General features: G+C 38.7%; 2 pseudogenes; one reads left to right on the top strand and one right to left on the bottom strand.

Moving 5' to 3' along the window:
* Positions 1 to 816: 816 nt before the first annotated feature.
* LOC127679170 (vomeronasal type-2 receptor 26-like) overlaps positions 817 to 17,440 on the bottom strand; it is a 41,293-nt pseudogene continuing 24,669 nt past the window's right edge.
* Positions 11,953 to 12,056, top strand: LOC127679606 (uncharacterized; annotated as a pseudogene).

The raw sequence follows: 17,440 nt of genomic DNA on the forward strand, positions 1-17,440 counted from the left end.
TACAAATTCCAGTGACACACTTCTCCCTATTAGAATAAGCAACATTAAAGCAAAAGTAATATTAAAATATAGGTATTAGTATTATATGTAAATTAATATTTTGGTAATTGTAAATTTTAATTATAAGACCTAAATGGTTAAAGTAGAGACAAATCAGGCCTGGACACCTAGAGGAATAATGGGAGGGGAAGGTGAGATTTGTTCAACATGGAGTATGTACATATGTGAAGATGCTTTAAAAAGACAAGGATGCAGTGGACCCTGTGTTTAGTTCAGAGTTAAGGAGCAATGGAAATACAGAGCATAGATCCCCTTTACTTGAACTCCAAATGAAACTCAGGCTATATTGTCTTGTTTGTCAGGCCCTTCAGAAGGGAGAAATAGAGACCAGGAAATTTCTATTACAGAACTCATGATTACATTGAAATTAATTTGTACTGAATATAAAGAGTCAGCCTGCATATGACTAACAGAGAAGAATCACATTTTTAAACATCTGTTACTTTTGTTTTCGCACAAATGATGTACTCTGATTCTTAAACTTAATCTTTCCCAGTCCTTTTACTTTCTGTTTAAAAAACACAGTAATTTAAAGAAGCCTCTAGTAGACACACAAAAAGTCACCTCTAGTTGGCAACTATCTAACTTTTGATTGCTTGGTTTACTGTGTCCAGTTATCTACAAGGATTGCAAGGACAGGTGATTGAATTGCAGATGTCACTGGTAAAATGCATTAATTTCACAACATCTTTTGAATATTCCAGCATGGTCCATTTTACATAAGTCACAATAAATTCCTTTGTCTTAAAGAGGAAGTCATTTAAAGAACTGCTTTCTCGAATGACCACCTGACTTCACTAGGATCATATAGCATTTGGGAAGAAATATACAGAACAATAAGCCAGCACTGGAGGCCAGAATTGAAAAAATTTCCACAGCCACCATGGCTTTGCCTGTGGAGCTCAGGTAAGCAGGTACAAAAGAAATCCACACACTGCAGAAAACCAGCATGCTGAAGGTGATTGTTTTTGCCTCGTTGAAGGTGTCAGGTAGCCTTCTAGCCAGAAAAGCAATAAGCAAACTCAGACTGGCCAGAAAGCCCAAGTAACCCAGAACACAATAGAAAGCAAGGGTGGACCCCTCATTACACCAGAGGATGATTTGCCCAAACTCTGACTGCATGTCTACATCAGGAAAAGGGGGATATGTTCCCAGCCAGATTGCACAGATGCACACTTGAATGATGGAACCACAGCAGACTATTGCATTTGAGAGTCGGGTCACCATCCACATTTGTAAGGTGCTTCTTGGTTTGATGACTTTGAAGGCCACAACTACAAGGAAGGTCTTTGCCAAGACAGCAGAAACAGCAACAGAAAATACAACCCCAAAAATCATTTGTCTCAAGACACAAGTGAGTGTTCTAGGTTGGCAAATGAATATTAAAGAGCAAAAGAAACAGAGCATTAGAGATACAAGGAGGAGATAACTGAGATTTCTGTTGTTTGCTCTGACAATGGGTGTGTCCCGATAGTGGATAAATATTCCTAAAATCATGACTGAAAAGGCAGAAAAACTAATGGCCACAGAGACCAAAAGAGTACCAAGAGTATCTTCATGGGACAAAAATGTCATAATTTTAGGGAGACACTGATTCCTCTCCTTATTTGGATACTGATCTTCAGGACACTTGATGCATTGATCCATATCTGAAAATGAGGCAGATTGTTTTATTCCATTCCACCCATAAATCTCCAGATGTACCTATGAGACATAAATCTTGCAAAGAGGAATTGTTGAATTCTAAAGGATATGTCTCTAGATGTATTCACTGAACCATAATATTGAAAAACAATAAATGAATAAGTTAATTTTCTTCCTGAGAGAAAAATATGGATACACTGTTTCCATAATATATTCAGAAGGTAAGTGGATTTGGACAATATGAGAAAGTCAGAAAGGTAGAAATGATCTTGAGGGGAAAGCAAACAGTATAAAAATTATATTTGATTACTTATGAAAGAAAGAGAAAGTTTATTTTGAAGGTTTTACATTTTTCTTTTTGTTCCCTTTGTTTTTTAAAAATTATTTATTGAGAACATCATATATGCATATTATGTGTTTTGATCAAGTCTACATCCAATTCCTTCCCCCTACAACTCCTTCTCTCTGTTTCTCCAACAAAATTTTCTCCCAACTTTATTTCCACCTTTTAGCCCACTGAGTTTACTTAATACTACCTGTATTCATTTCAATATAGGGGCCATCTACCATAACAAGGGCAGACTATCAGGAACACATATCTGAAGAATAAACAAACAAACAAACAAACAATCCTGGTTCTTTCTCTTTAGCAGTCATCCACTGTTAACAGCTTCCAGATAGAGTTGAGAGTTTGTGATCTTGTGCCCCATCTGTGCTGGGATTTTTGTCTGGTGTGATCTGACTTGAATTGGGTTGCTCTACTGCACCCGTTTATGTCTGACAAGTTCTGCTTCCCTACAGATTTCCCCTCTCTGGCTCTTACAACCTTCCACGATGATCCTAAGTGCTCTTATACTTGAGAGCTCTTGGCTATTATTTTGGAAGATGTTAGGAGACATCTAGGAAAAGCTAAGAACTAGCAGGCTACCTTCTGAGATTATTTCACTGTGGAATGTAAAATCAACATGGATTTACCCATCCAGGCAAGACTGAAGGAATTAATGAGGAAATATCCCTGACCTTAATATGCTTACAGGCATACACACACACACACACCACCACCACCACCACCACCACCACCACCACCACCACCACCACCACCATACATTATTCCTTGTGGGGAGATTTCTGAAGACTAACGAAGATGTGCTCTCCTGTAGTGATTCTATATAGACAAATAGATAATTCCTTAATTTGTTATGATGATCCAGTAGAATGCCTAAAATTCTACCGTAATTATTAAGCCCCATACAATAAGACTGCTATTAAGTCCTCTCTGATATTAAAACTACAGTGAGAATTCTGCCAGTCTTCAAGTGTCACCAGTAAATTGATTCTGGGATAAAAAGCAGGCATCTACAACTTAGAACACATTTTAAGAAGCTGTAAAACAATTAAACAAAAGTCATGAAAAAAGAACTAATGATTTGGTGTAGGTGTAAGCACAGGAAAAAATATTGACTGCGTTTATCTATACAAAACTTAACTAATAACAGTCACAAAATTATGGATTTTAAATTTCAATGAACCTGTAGTAATAATGACAAGTAATGCATGTTGCATTTTAATGGATGCATATGTATACAATCTCTGTTGTAAGCCTCTTATTGAAATGATGATTTGAATTTATGATTGTATTTTTAGTGAACTTCTGAAAAAAAGGACTTAGTTGGAAAAACCATGTGATCTATTCCCCTTGAAACAGAGCCAACACTAGGAATGAATACCTTGTAGGCTATTATTACCTCAAGGCGGGAGATGAGAGCAAGACAAGAAGGAGAACAGCAGAGTAGAATAACTTAGAAATTAAAAGGGAACTTAGAAATTGGGAAGATATTTTTAAAGAGAATCTTTGGAGGAGAGAATTTTTTGTAGAAGATCTTAGAAATAAAAATTAAAATTACTTTTTGGAGTATCCCCTTTTCTTTTTCTTTTTTTTGCTCAATCTCTCTTTTCTTTTGATTTTTTTGTTCAATATATTTTTTTATTTACATTTCAAATAATAGTCCCTTTTCTGGCCACCCCCTACTCCCCGAAAGTCACATAAGCCCCCTTCCTTCCCCCTGTTCTTCCATCCACCCCTTCCCAATTCCCTGTTCTGGTTTTGCCCTATACTGCTACACTGAGTCTTTCCAGAACCAAGGGCCACTCCTCCGTTCTTGGACATCATTTGATGTGTGGATTAAGTTTTGGGTATTCGAATTTTCTAGGCTAATATCCACTTATTAGTGAGTGCATACCATGATTGATCTTTTAAGACTGGGTTACCTCACTTAGTATGATGATGTCCAGATCCATCCATTTGTCTAAGAATTTCATGAATTCATTGTTTCTAATGGCTGAATAGTACTCCATTGTGTATATATACCACATTTTTTGTATCCATTCTTCCGTTGAGGGATACCTGGTGTACTGGTTAGTTTTGTATGTCAACTTGACCCAGGCTAGAGTTATCACAAAGAAAGGAGCTTCAGTTGGGGAAGTGCCTCCATGAGATCCATCTGTGGGGCATTTTCTCAATTAGTGATCAAGTGGAGAGGGCCCCTTGTGGGTGGTACCACCTTTAGGCTGGTGCTCTTGGGTTCTATAAGAGAGCAGGCTGAGCAAGCCAGGGGAAGCAAGCCAGTAAGAAATATCCCTCCATAGCCTCTGCATTAGCTCCTGCTTCCTGACCTGCTTGAGTTCCAGTCCTGACTTCCTTTAGTGAAGAACTTCAATGTGGAAGTGTAAGCTCAGTAAACCCTTTCCTACCCAGCTTGCTTCTTGGTCATGATGTTTATGTAGGAATAGAAATCCTGACTAAGACAAATTGGTACCAGTGTAGTGGGGTATTCCTGTGACAACCTGACCATATTTTGGGGAGGACTGTGGAAGGAATTTGGAACTGTGAGCTAGAAAAGCCATTAGAATATTAAGAGCTTGGTGGAAAGTTCTGTAAGAGCTTGGAAGACAATGTTAAGAAAAGTGCAAAAGATGGAGGCCTGGCTTGTGAAATTTGAGAGGGATGATTAAAGACTCTTACAGTGGCCATGTTTTGATTGTGAAGATTCTGTGGTTTTGGTTAGCTGGGGCTGAAGAATCTGCTGTGAGTAACAAGATACCAGAACCATTAAAGCAAACCTTTGTGTTATTGGGTCTATTGATGCTGGTTAGCTGGAGCTAAGAAATTAGTGGTGATTAAGAAGAGACCAGCATCACTGAGATGAAATCTTCTTGGAAGTATTTTTAGAGAACACAGAGAGTGTGTTCCAGAGATAGCCACAGTTGTATTTTGTGCTGTGGTTGGACTTGGTACTGTGTAAGAGTCACCCAGATGGTACTGGTTTTGAAGGCATGAAGGGGGTCATGAAGAGCAGCTGAGGCTCTTGGCACAGGGAGAGGCCACAGAAGGCTATTGGTGAAGGTGCAGCCTCAGTTGCAATTGATGGCCCAGGACTTGAAGGGATCATGCATAGTAGCAGAGGCTTGTCACCATGAAGTGAGCCTATGAGAGGTTATTGGAGAAGCCTAACTACAGTAGAAGTCAGCAGTGTTTTGGAGATGCCAGTGCCATGAGATGACCACCAAGAACAGCAGCAGCAGTGGAGTACAGGCAGCTGGAGCCTAGAAGACAACCTGTGTGCTACAAAGGGCAGAGCTGGAGAAGTGACCCATGCCCTTGCAGGAGCCTGGAAGACTGTGAGTTGGATCCCAGACATTGCACCATTGGAGTTTGAGTTTTGCTTTTGTTGTGACTATGCCCTGATATGTTTCCCTCTTAAAGGAAGAAAGTATTTTAGTGGAGCCCACAGTTAAAAGACTTTGAATTTTTAAAAGACTTTGAATTTTAAAGATATTGGACATTTTAAGGTGATTGAACTTTTAATGTGCAAAGACTGTGGGACTTTTAAAGTAATTTAGCTCTTGGGGATGAATAAGAAAGTAAGGGTTGTGGCTTAATAGTGATGTGTTTGTTTGTCAAGTTGACAAGGGGTCAATTGTACTGGCTAGTTTTGTGTGTCAACTTGACACAGGCTAGAGTTATCACAAAGAAAGGAGCTTCAGTTGGGGAAGAACCTCCATGAGATCCATCTGTGGGGCATTTTCTCAATTAGTGATCAAGTGGGGAGGGCCCCTTGTGGGTGGTACCACCTTTAGGCTGGTGCTCTTGGGTTCTATAAGAGAGCAGGCTGAGCAAGCCAGGGGAAGCAAGCCAGTAAAAAACATCCCTCCATGGCCTCTGCATCAGCTCCTGCTTCCTGACCTGCTTGAGCTCCAGTCCTGACTTCCTTTAGTGATGAACTACAATGTGGAAGTGTAACCTCAATAAACCCTTTCCTTGTCAGCTTGCTTCTTGGTCATGATGTTTGTGCAGGAATAGAAACCCTGTCTAAGACACCTGGGTTCTTTCCAGCTTCTGACTATTATAAATAGGGCTGCTATTAACATAGTGGAGCACATATTCTTATTACATGCTGGGGAATCCTCTGGGTATATGTCCAGGAGTGGTACAGCAGGATCCTCAGGAAGTGTCGTGTCCATTTTTCTAAGGAAATGCCAGACTGATTTCCAGAGTAGTTGTACCAATTTTCAACCCCACCAGCAGTGGAGGAGTGTTCCTCTTTCTCCACATCCTTGCCAACACCTGCTATCTCCTGAATTTTTAATCTTAGCCATTCTGACTGGTGTAAGGTGAAACTCAGGGTTGTTTTGATTTACATTTCCCTAATGACTAATGAAGTCGAGCATTTTTTAAATGCTTCTCAGCCATCCAAAGTTCTTCAGGTGAAAATTCTTTGTTTAGCTCTGTACCACATTTTGGTTTTCTTGGGTCTAACTTCTTGAGTTCTTTGTATATATTGGATATTAGCCCTCTATCTGATGTAGGGTTGGTGAAGAACTTTTCCCAAATTGTTGTTTGCCGATCTGTTCTTTTGATGGTGTCCTTTGCCTTACAGAAACTTTGTAATTTTATGAGGTCCCATTTGTCAATTCTTGATCTTAGAGCATATGCTATTGGTATTCTGTTCAGGAACTTTCCATCAAGTGGAAACAAAGAGAACCATACAAAGAATCAATGGATCCAGGAGCTGGTTCTTTGAGAAAATCAACAAGATAAATAAACCCTCAGCCAGACTGACCAAAGGGCACAGAGAAAGTATTCAAAATAACAAAATTAGAAATGAAAAGGGGGATAGAACAACAGAAACCGAGGAAATTCAAAAAATCATCAGATCCTACTACAAAAGCCTATACTCAACATAACTGGAGAATCTGGAGGAAATGGACAGTTTCCTAGACAGATACCAGATACCAAAATTAAATCAGGACCAAATAGATAATCTAAACAGTCCCATAACACCTAAAGAAATAGAAGAGGTCATAGAAAGTCTTCCAACCAAAAAAAGCACAGGAGCAGATGGTTTCAGTGCAGAATTCTATCAGACCTTCAAAGAAGACTTAACACCAATACTCTTCAAACTGTTCCACAAAATAGAAACAGAAGGAACACTACCCAACTCCTTCTACGAAACCACAATTTTGCTGATACCAAAACCACACAAAGATCCAACAAAAAAGATAACTTCAGACCAATTTCCCTTATGAACATCGATGCAAAAATATCAATAAAATTCTTGCCAACCCAATCCAAGAATACATCAAAATGATCATCCACCACGATCAAGTAGGCTTATCCCAGGGATGCAGGGTTGGTTCAATATACGGAAATCCATCAATGCAATCCACTACATAAACAAACTCAAAGAAAAAACCCACATGGTCATTTCATTGGATGCTGAAAAAGCATTTGACAAAATTCAGCATCCTTTCATGCTTAAAGTCTTGGAAAGAACAGGAATTCAAGGCCCATACCTAAACATAGTAAAAGCAATATACAACAAACCAGTAGCCAGCTTCAAACTAAATGGAGAGAAACTTGAAGCAATTCCACTAAAATCAGGGATTAGACAGGGCTGCCCCCTTTCTTCTTATCTTTTCAATATTGTGCTTGAGGTACTAGCTCGGGCAATTAGACAGCATAAGTAGGTCAAAGGGTTACAAACCAAAAAGGAAGAAATCAAACTATCATTATTTGCAGATGATATGATAGTCTACCTTTTTCTTCCTGTGGCATTCACTAGCAGTCTGGGTGTCCCAGACTCCAAATTCCTGCACAGAAAAGAACAAAGGCTACTTCTTCATTTAGTCCCCAGCTGTTTTACTATGAGGTGTTAAATGGCCTCAGGAAGAACAGAGAGAGACAATCCAGCTAGCCCTACAAAGTAACTTAGACTTAAAGCAAAGTTAGATATCCCACAAGATCAACCATTGCTCTCCCCACCCCCCCACCCCCACTCAATTCTTTACCTCCTCAACTACCTCCAAGAAAGAACTAGACTGTCAGAACAGGCCTCTAATAGGAACAGGTAGAAACTAAACCTTCCTAACATTTAGTGACATCTATGTTTAGGAATTGTGGTATTTTCTTTTGATTCTTTCACTATACCTTTTGTCAAAGGATATATCATTCTTCTAGAAATAATGGTGAAGGCAATACATTTTAAGTGAATAGTTTTTCTTAGGGTAAAAAATGCTTGTCTTGGTTGAGTTCATTAATATCCTGGATTGAACTCTGATTAGAAGATTTTTAATGGAAAAGTAATTCTGCACTTAAATTTCAATAAATATTTATTACATATATTTAAGTTACCTGAGTTTCCTATAATTTTACAGAAAGACTTAGTGAGACCCAACAAACAGCTGAAAGAGTCACATGCAGTTCTTTGCACCCAACCAATGAGTGGAAGATGCTGACCATTGTGGTTGAATTAGGGAAAGGCTGGAAGAAGCTGAGGAGGGCAACCCTGTAAAAGGACTAGAGTCTCAATTAACCTGGATCCCTGAGATCTCTCAAACACTGGACCTCCAAGTAGGCAGCATGCACCAGCTGCTATGACATCCCCAATACATACAGCCCAGGAGTGCCAAGTGTGGTTCAGTCAGAGAAGATGCACCTAATCTTAAAGGGACAGGAGGCCCCAGGGAGTTTAGAGATTAAGTTGCTTGGGAGTGTGGGGTATAGATATCCCTTTGGAGACAGGAGGGTAGGGAGGAAGTATGGGATGTGGAACAGTACAAGGGTACACTTGAGGTAAAAATAAATTCTGGAGAGTATAAATGTAAATAAATAAATAAATGACAAAGAAGAAGACAAAAGGGAAAAAATCAAAAAATTAAAAATCTCTAAAACCCCATGGGGTGAAATATTAAACAAAAACAAAAAGGACACAGGTAAAAGTAAATCTTTGAATATTTAAGACAATTGCAGTGGAATGGGAAGTCTTATTCATTAAGCTTGGATGATATTCACTCTGAAAGACACTGGCATACGATCCATCTTTAATTTAAAAGATAATTATAGCTTGGCACTATTCTGTACAATTGGAATTCTAGCACTCAGGAGGGTTACTAGCCACAATGGTCTATACACCACATTCCTAGCCAGGCCAGACAGATTTTACACTGAGACTTTGCCTCAAAAGAAAAGAAAAGAAAACAAAAGAAAAAAAAAACAGAAGAAAGAAGGAAAGACAGAAGGAAGAAAGGAAGGAAGGAAGGAAAACAATTGCATATTCAAGTGTGAGTTTATATGTCCAAAAATATTTCTTTTTTTATTGATATATTTTTTATTTACATTTCAAATGATTTCCCCTTTTCTGGGTCCCCACTCCCTTCAAGTCCCATAAGCCCTCTTCCGTCCCCCTGTTCTTCCATCCACCCCTTCCCATTTCCCTGTTCTGGAATTCCCCTATACTCTGGCACTGAGTCTTTCCAGAACCAGGGGCCACTCCTCCATTTGTTTTGGACATCATTTAATTTGTGGATTATATCCTGGGTATTCAAAGTTTCTAAGCTAATATCCACTTATCAGTGAGTGCATACCATGATTGGTCTTTGGAGACTGGGTTACCTCACGTAGTATGATGTTCTCCAGCTCCATCCATTTGTCTAAGAATTTCATGAATTCATTGTTTCTAATGGATGAATAGTACTCCATTGTGTAAATATACCACATTTTTTGTATCCATTCCTCCGTTGAAGGACACCTATGTTCTTTCCAGCTTCTGGCTACTACAAATAGGGCTGCTATGAACATAGTTGAGCATGTGTCCTTATTGCATGCTGAAGAATCCTCTGGATATATGCCCAGGAGTGGTATAACAGGATCCTCAGGAAGTGACATGCCCAGTTTTCTGAGGAACCGCCAGACTGATTTCCAAAGTGGTTGTACCATCTTGTAATCCCGCCAGCAGTGGAGGAGTGTTCCTCTTTCTCCACATCCCCGCCAACACCTGCTGTCTCCTGAGTTTTTGACCTTAGCTATTCTGACTGGTGTGAGATAAAATCTCAGGGTTGTTTTGATTTGCATTTCCCTAATAATTAATGATGTTGAACATTTCTTAAGGTGTTTCTCGTCTCTCCGAAGTTCTTCATGTGAAAATTCTTTGTTTAGCTCCGTACCCCACTTTTTAATGGGGTTATTTGTTTCTCTGTGTTCTACTTTCTTGAGTTCTTTGTATATATTAGATATTAGCCCTCTGTCAGATTTAGGGTTGGTGAAGATACTTTCCCAATCTGATGGTTGCTGTTTTGTCCTTTTGACAGTGTCCTTTGCCTTAGAGAATCTTTGTAGTTTTATGAGGTCCCATTTGTCAATTCTTGATCTTAGAGCGTAAGCTATTGAACTTTTCCCCGGTGCCCATGTCCTCCAGGGTCTTCCACAGTTTCTTTTCGATTAGTTTCAGTGTGTCATGTTTTATATGGAGGTCCTTGATCCATTTGGAGTTGAGTTTGGTACAAGGAGATAAGAATGGATCAATGCACATTCTTCTGCATGCTGACCTCCAATTGAACCAGCACCATTTGTTGAAAAGACTATCTTTTTTCCACTGGATGCTTTCAGCTCCTTTGTCGAAGACCAAGTGACCATAGGTGTGTTGGTTCATTTCTGGGTCTTCAATCCTATTCCATTGATCTGCTTGCCTGATATTGTACCAATACCATGCAGTTTTTATCACTATTGCTCTATAGTAGAGTTTAAAGTCTGGGATACTGAATCACCCTGAAGTTCTTTTACTGTTGAGAATAGTTTTAGCTATCCTGGTTTTTTTGTTATTCCAGATGAATTTGAGAATTGCTCTTTCTAGTTCTATGAAGAACTGGGTTGGGATTTTTATGGGGACAGCATTGAATCTGTAGATTGCCTTTGGCAAGATGGCCATTTTAACTATATTAATCCTGCTAATCCACGAGCATGAAATACCAGTAAAATGTTGATCATTCTATAGATTAATTCTCTTCCAAAGCGCAATTCAAACCAGGTTTTTCCAGTGGTATATACAGGTTGTTTGGGGACAGTATTTTCTTCATGGTTATGATCCAAGTCTATTTACTTGGCTCTCAGTTCTGCTCATTCTCTTCTTTGATTTTGAAGAATATATCATTTGATATAAGTAGCTTGACTTTGGCAGTTTGAAGAAAAATGATTCACATGAAATAAAACTGGTTGAATTTCTATAGGAGAATAAATGCAATGTTCTAAGGATCATATAATGAAGTAGTAGCTGCCCCTGAAAAGTCAGTGGGCTCTAGAATCCATATTTGAATCTGTTTGTAAAGGTATATGGTAAAGCTCATTGAAATTAGTTCATGTAATGGAACATTTTTATGTTGAGAATTGCATGATCTGTGGATACAGCTGAGTCTAGAGCACATGCCTACACATATAGGCTCTTGGTTCTGTTCCCAGAACAAAAAATGTGTTAAATGTATGATGATGATAGAAATATTTTTCTTAGAATTATTTAGTAAACTGGAATTATATCACCAAATTAAAATCCTGATTTTCAGTATATGTAAACATGCATAATTGCAACCTGATTTTCCAGAATTAATATTTTAAGGTATAGCACAAAAATTATTGTTCCAGATTTAGAACTTTATAAGTACTGAAGTTCAAGGATAATGTATTTTAATACTTGGTATATGTTAGAGTATGAAGAAAATGACATTCAGTCACATATACTTGGGAACATCACACCTTCTGTTGATGGCACAGAAAATACTGCCATGGGGTGAAGAGGAAAATATTCCCACAGCATTTTAGATATAATCTTGAGAGTATGAGGTAGAAATATTCTTGTCTTGTTATCTATCAATCTATTACTTATCTGAGAAAATGGTGGTTCATAAGAGTACAGAGTAATGCCTGCTCCTAAAAGGAGCAGTCACACCTGCATCAGTAGGTGGCAGAGAGGAGAGAGGCAAAGGCTGCCTTCAGTATTCTGACCTATGATTAGTAGTCTAACACTCCCCGAAGAACGGTTGAGAGACCACCAGTACAGTGCTACAGAGGCCTCAATGGCTCCTAGGACTGGGAGTAAGGCAGTAACTAGAAAAACTCTTTTTGAGACTGAAGGACACAATCAAGATGAGGAGGAAGACCAAGATGACCACCAGACTTGCACCATAGGACCTGGACAGGGAGCTATCCTGGGGAGTTGCTTTTAAGCTTGTCATAGGACATGAAACAGGAAAGCGTATGGGCTACCATCTCAGATAATTTTCAGGACCAGTCTCAGTACTTTGAATTATTCTATTCCCACCTTTACCACACTATGTACTGCTAGAGTATATGAAGGGGCTGGTCCTACATATGCAAAATTATAAGAACTCATGACACAGGATAGCAACAGGATATCTGATCTGAGTCTCAGTGAGGTTCCAGTATTGATAGAGTAGCAGCAGCCAGAGGCTCAAAGCAGACCAACAAGTCATTCCAATGAACATTGGCAAGCAAAGAGATATGAACATAAGGGTATACCATTGGACTCACTGTGAGACATTACAGCTTCCACAACAAGACATTTTTTGTTTGGGGCATGGAGAAGTTGCCAGGGTAGAACATGGTCACAAGGGTATAGAAAGATGAGAGGGATTGAGGACTGTACTGGCTGTTTTTGTGTGTCAACTTGACACACGCTGGAGTTATCACAGTGAAAGGAATTTCAGTTGGGGAAGTGCGTCCATGAGATCCAGCTATGGGTCATTTTCTCAATTAGTAATCAAGTGGGGAGGGTCCTCTTGACTGACTGATGAAGTCACAGAAAGCAAGCCAGTAAGAAACATCTCTCCATGGCCTATGCATCAGCTCCTGCTTTGTGACCTGCTTGAGTTCCAGTCCTGACTTCCTTTGGTGATGAACAGCAGCGTGGAAGTATAAGCTCAATAAACCCTTTCCTCCCCAATTGGTTTCTTGGTCATGGTGTTTGTGCAGGAATAGAAACCCTGACTAAGACACGTCTATGATGTGAAATCCACAGAAAACTAATACAATTTTTTTTAAAGGTATGACGAATGAGGACTTGGTGGTACTTGTATGACCTACCATGACTTTGGTACCAAAAAAAGCAAAGAACATTATTTTAAGTAGAGATTGGTAAATAAGGTTTCATTCAGGAGAAAAAAAAAATAAGCATGACAAAACATGTGCTTTGAAATAGATGTTAGAGGTGAAATAAGGATACAAAAAAAAAATGGTAGGCAACATTGCTGTGTTCTGGGGAGGCTTTGCAATCAGAATATTTTTGAGGAATAAGTGACCGCTGGACAGTCAGAGGATAATGGGAAAAGTATCCCTTCACATCAATCATAGCCCTACACATCACTCACAGCCCTGCGTATCACTCATCCTCTAGAATTGCTCAGTGACTGGTAAGACCTCATGCAGTCTTACCATACTAGGGAATATATAATGAAAGTTCCCACAGGAATCAAAGTAATTCCAAAGGAAACTCTTAAATTATACAGGAAATACTTAATTAGTCATAAACAAATATTTATAGACTTTCTACTATTCACCATAGTAATTGGTTCCAGAGACCCAGGATCCCATTGTCACAGATTCCAAGTAAGGAGTGTTGTATTTGCCCTCAATGTCACTCTAATACATTGTTTATAGCAGTTCCTCTCACTCAATAAATACGTATTTTTTTTTCTCAGCTGTCTTTTGGCTGTACAATCATAGCAATTTATATAGTTTCTCCAAAGTGTAATTTCCTTGTAAAAATATTGGTCATGTTAGTATTTATTGTAAGCATGAAATAAAGTTAGGCTGGATAATGCATCTCATAGTTTAGGGTATACATGGAGTACTAACTGTTTACAGTACACAAAGAGCACTAACCTTACTCATTAATACTGCTACAGCAGTAAAAACCATTGGTGAAAACCAGGGTACAAAGAAAAGAAACTTAAACCTAATGCAACTAAGCAGAAGACAAAGCTGGACCACATGCAGGAGAACACTCCTGTCTTAGTTAGCCTGGAGGTTCAGCCTGAAGGATTGCTGGAGTCGAGCAGTTTGAGACCAATACACACAGCATAGCAAATAAAACGAACAGATAAACAAACATCAGTAACAAAAAGGTATGGATAGAGATCAAGGTTTTTGTTTACTTTTTGTTTTGTTTTTCAAGACAGTGTTTCTCTGAGCAGCCCTGGCTGTCCTTTATTCCAAGCCTTGTCTTTCTTTTCTTTCTTTTCTTTCCGTCTCTCTCCCTGTCCTTCCTTTCTTCCTCCCTTCCTTTATCCCTCCCTTCCTCCCTCCTTCCATTCCAGCCTGAAGACAGCTGAGAAACTCTGTAGATCAGAATTGCTTTGAACTCAGAGATCCATATACTAAGAGTTGAGATTAAAACCTTTGCCACCTCCATCCATCAAGAACTTCTTTTTAAAGTACTGAGAGTTAGCTACATAATTATAACTATGTTTTCAGGTGTTGTGTTACTCATTCCGATCCTGTGGTGCATCATTTTTCCATTCAAAGCCATTTCTAGAAATCTCCACATTCAGAATCATTTTTACAATACCTGTTTCATTTGCAATCTCTCCATCTGGACATGGAACACAATCAAAACAACAGAATGGTTTCCGTTCAACAGGTGTTTTCCTAAATCCAAGTGGACAACTTTGACTGCAGACAGATGAAGGAGTCTGTACAGGAGACGTGAGAGGAGGGAAGGCAGTCAGTATTAGCATCCAGATGGTAAATTTCACCAGGACATCTGTGTACTGTAACAACCAAGAAGTACCATGCCTTTAGAGTGTGAAGCCAAAATGCCTGTTTGTACATATTTTGTTCATGTCCTCCCCCTCCATATCTGCCCGGGTCCTCTCCCTCTTTCAACCCACCCAAATTCAAGTTCTTTCTCAAAACAAACAAACAAACAAACAAACTGAAATCTCTGAAACACAACAAATCATCCAAATCCTAGAAAATAAAATACAACGCCATGAAAAGCAAAAGAAAGTGAAACAAAACCCACCAAATATAACCAAATAAAAGTATGTATATATGGTGGATACCCTTCTTGTGCTGCCCAACTACTCATGAACAGGAGACCTGCCTTGAAGTGGTTGATGTACCCAGTATTTTCCATTGGAAAAACAGTATCAGGTCTGTTGAAGACCACACTGTTCCACATTACTATGTATCATCTCTTTTTATCACAGATGTTCATGGTGAACAGTTACAACAATAAGGATATGTGTGAACATATAGTTTTATATTCAAATCCAAAAATACCTGTCACGGGATATTTGATCACATTGTGAACCCTGAGATCATGTCATTTACTGAAATATCTGTTTCTAGTTATGGTATGGCTCAGCCCTAGAATATATCCTTAATCCCAAATAAAGAAGGTAAAGTTAGTTTGTAGAATAAAGCACCCAGGTTTGAAAGTAACTTCTAATTGAGGGGCAGAGAAAGTGACATATCAGAGAAAGATTTAACAGAATGAATCAGAGATAATAATTAACACCCAACTTTCATAAGAATAGACAGATAAAAGAAGCAATGTGCTAGGGTCCTAGCTCCTACAATCAGGTACTGTGCTTGGGACAGTGTGATAGATGAAGGACAAAGGCTGAAGACCTCTGGCCATTAACACTTTCTTAATCTTCTTGAGTCCAGAAACTGATGTCTTCTGACTATTAACCTTCTCTTGCTATTCTGGGGGTAGAAGCTCATAATTCTTGTCAATTAACTTGGTTTTGCAATTCCTAAGCCAAAAGCTGGTAACTTCTTGCAATTGACTCCTGCTGAGAGCAGAAGGGGATTAAGAAAGGAAACTTAATTACTTAGGCTCATTAGTAATTGATTCAGGGACCACTTGCAAGCCAGGCAAGAGGCTCAAATTTGGTTAACTCTTCCTGAACCATAAAGAAAGAAGAAAGAAAGAAAGAAAGAAAGAAAGAAAGAAAGAAAGAAAGAAGAAAGAAAGAAAGAAAGAAAGAAAGAAGGAAGGAAGGAAAGAAAGAAAGGAAGGAAGAAGGAAGGAAGGAAAGGAAGGAAGGAAGAAAGAAAGAACAAAAGAAAGAAAGGAAGAAAGAAAGGAAGAAAGAAAGAAAGAAAGAAAGAAAGAAAGAAAGAAAGAAAGAAAGAAAGAAAGAAAGAAAGGAGAGGAAGGAATGGAGGGAGGAAGGGGGAGGAAGGAAGAAAGGAGGAAGGACAGGGGGAAAGAAGGAAAGAAAAGAAAGAAAAGAAAGAAAAGAAAGAAAAAACAAGAAAGAAAAGAAAGAAGGAAAGGAAATAAAGAAAAGAAATTAAAAAAGTCAAAGTGAGGAGCATAGTAAGACAAACACACATTTGGAGAAGCAGAAAGAGGCTACTCCAAGACTTTATTTTCGCTTTCAGTTTTTTACAGCTTTTTTTGTTTGTTTGTTTGTTTTTTGTTTTTATTTGAGACAGGGTTTCTCTGTATAGGCCTGGCTGTTCTGGAACTCACTCTGTAGACCAGGATGACCTTGAACTCAGAAATCCGCCTACCTCTGCCTCCCAGAGTGCTGGGATTACAGGCGTGTGCTACCACTATCCGGCTTTTTACAGCTTTTTAGTTAGAAAAACCTTCTATGTAAGAAAAAAATTGCATCATACTTAAAATGTTAAACCACAGGGAATTACAGCAGAAAGGAGATTATAAATTCAAGGCATTGTTTCATTGTATCAGCTCATTATAAGTACAAAGAAACAGGTTCATATGGCCTTGCTTTTCCACAGTGAGTACCTACAACCTATTTCTTGGATATAACATGCAATAAATGTTTTTCATTAATCATTAATTTCTTCCAATCCTGTTTTTTTCCTTAGCACAATTAGTCCATGACACATGAAGGTATACAGAACACTTTTTGCAACTTTTATTCTATAGGGTGCTTGAGAATACTTGTATCAATTTAGAAGCTCTTTAAAATCATGATTAGCAATTAGGGAATCATCAATTCACCAACACAGCATTTCTACATGAAAGTACATCTTCATACTCATTCTGCAGGAAATCACCCCAAAAGGCTTGGTAAATACTCAGGAAATCATTAAGCGATATAATAGTGCGAGGAAAGAAAAGCAATATCTAAGTCAAAATCTTTGGGGTCTTTGCCTCTCAGAGTACACCCATTGCAACCACTCAAAACTGTGTACTATCTCTAGAAATCTTACTTGTCATAGCCTTTCCTAGATGGCTTCTGTCAGCAGTTTAATGGAATAGTGCATGAAGCTTAGGGAGCAATGAGTTTTACATGGACAGTTGTACAGAGACAGGATGCAGAGAGAACAAGCTAGACACAAGTAACCACAGAAACAGTCAGAAAATGAAAATGGAGCCAAAAGATTAGAACATATTGCCAAAGTTAA

The sequence above is a fragment of the Apodemus sylvaticus genome, chromosome 2 (assembly GCF_947179515.1).
Source record: "Apodemus sylvaticus chromosome 2, mApoSyl1.1, whole genome shotgun sequence".
Classification (NCBI taxonomy): domain Eukaryota; kingdom Metazoa; phylum Chordata; class Mammalia; order Rodentia; family Muridae; genus Apodemus; species Apodemus sylvaticus.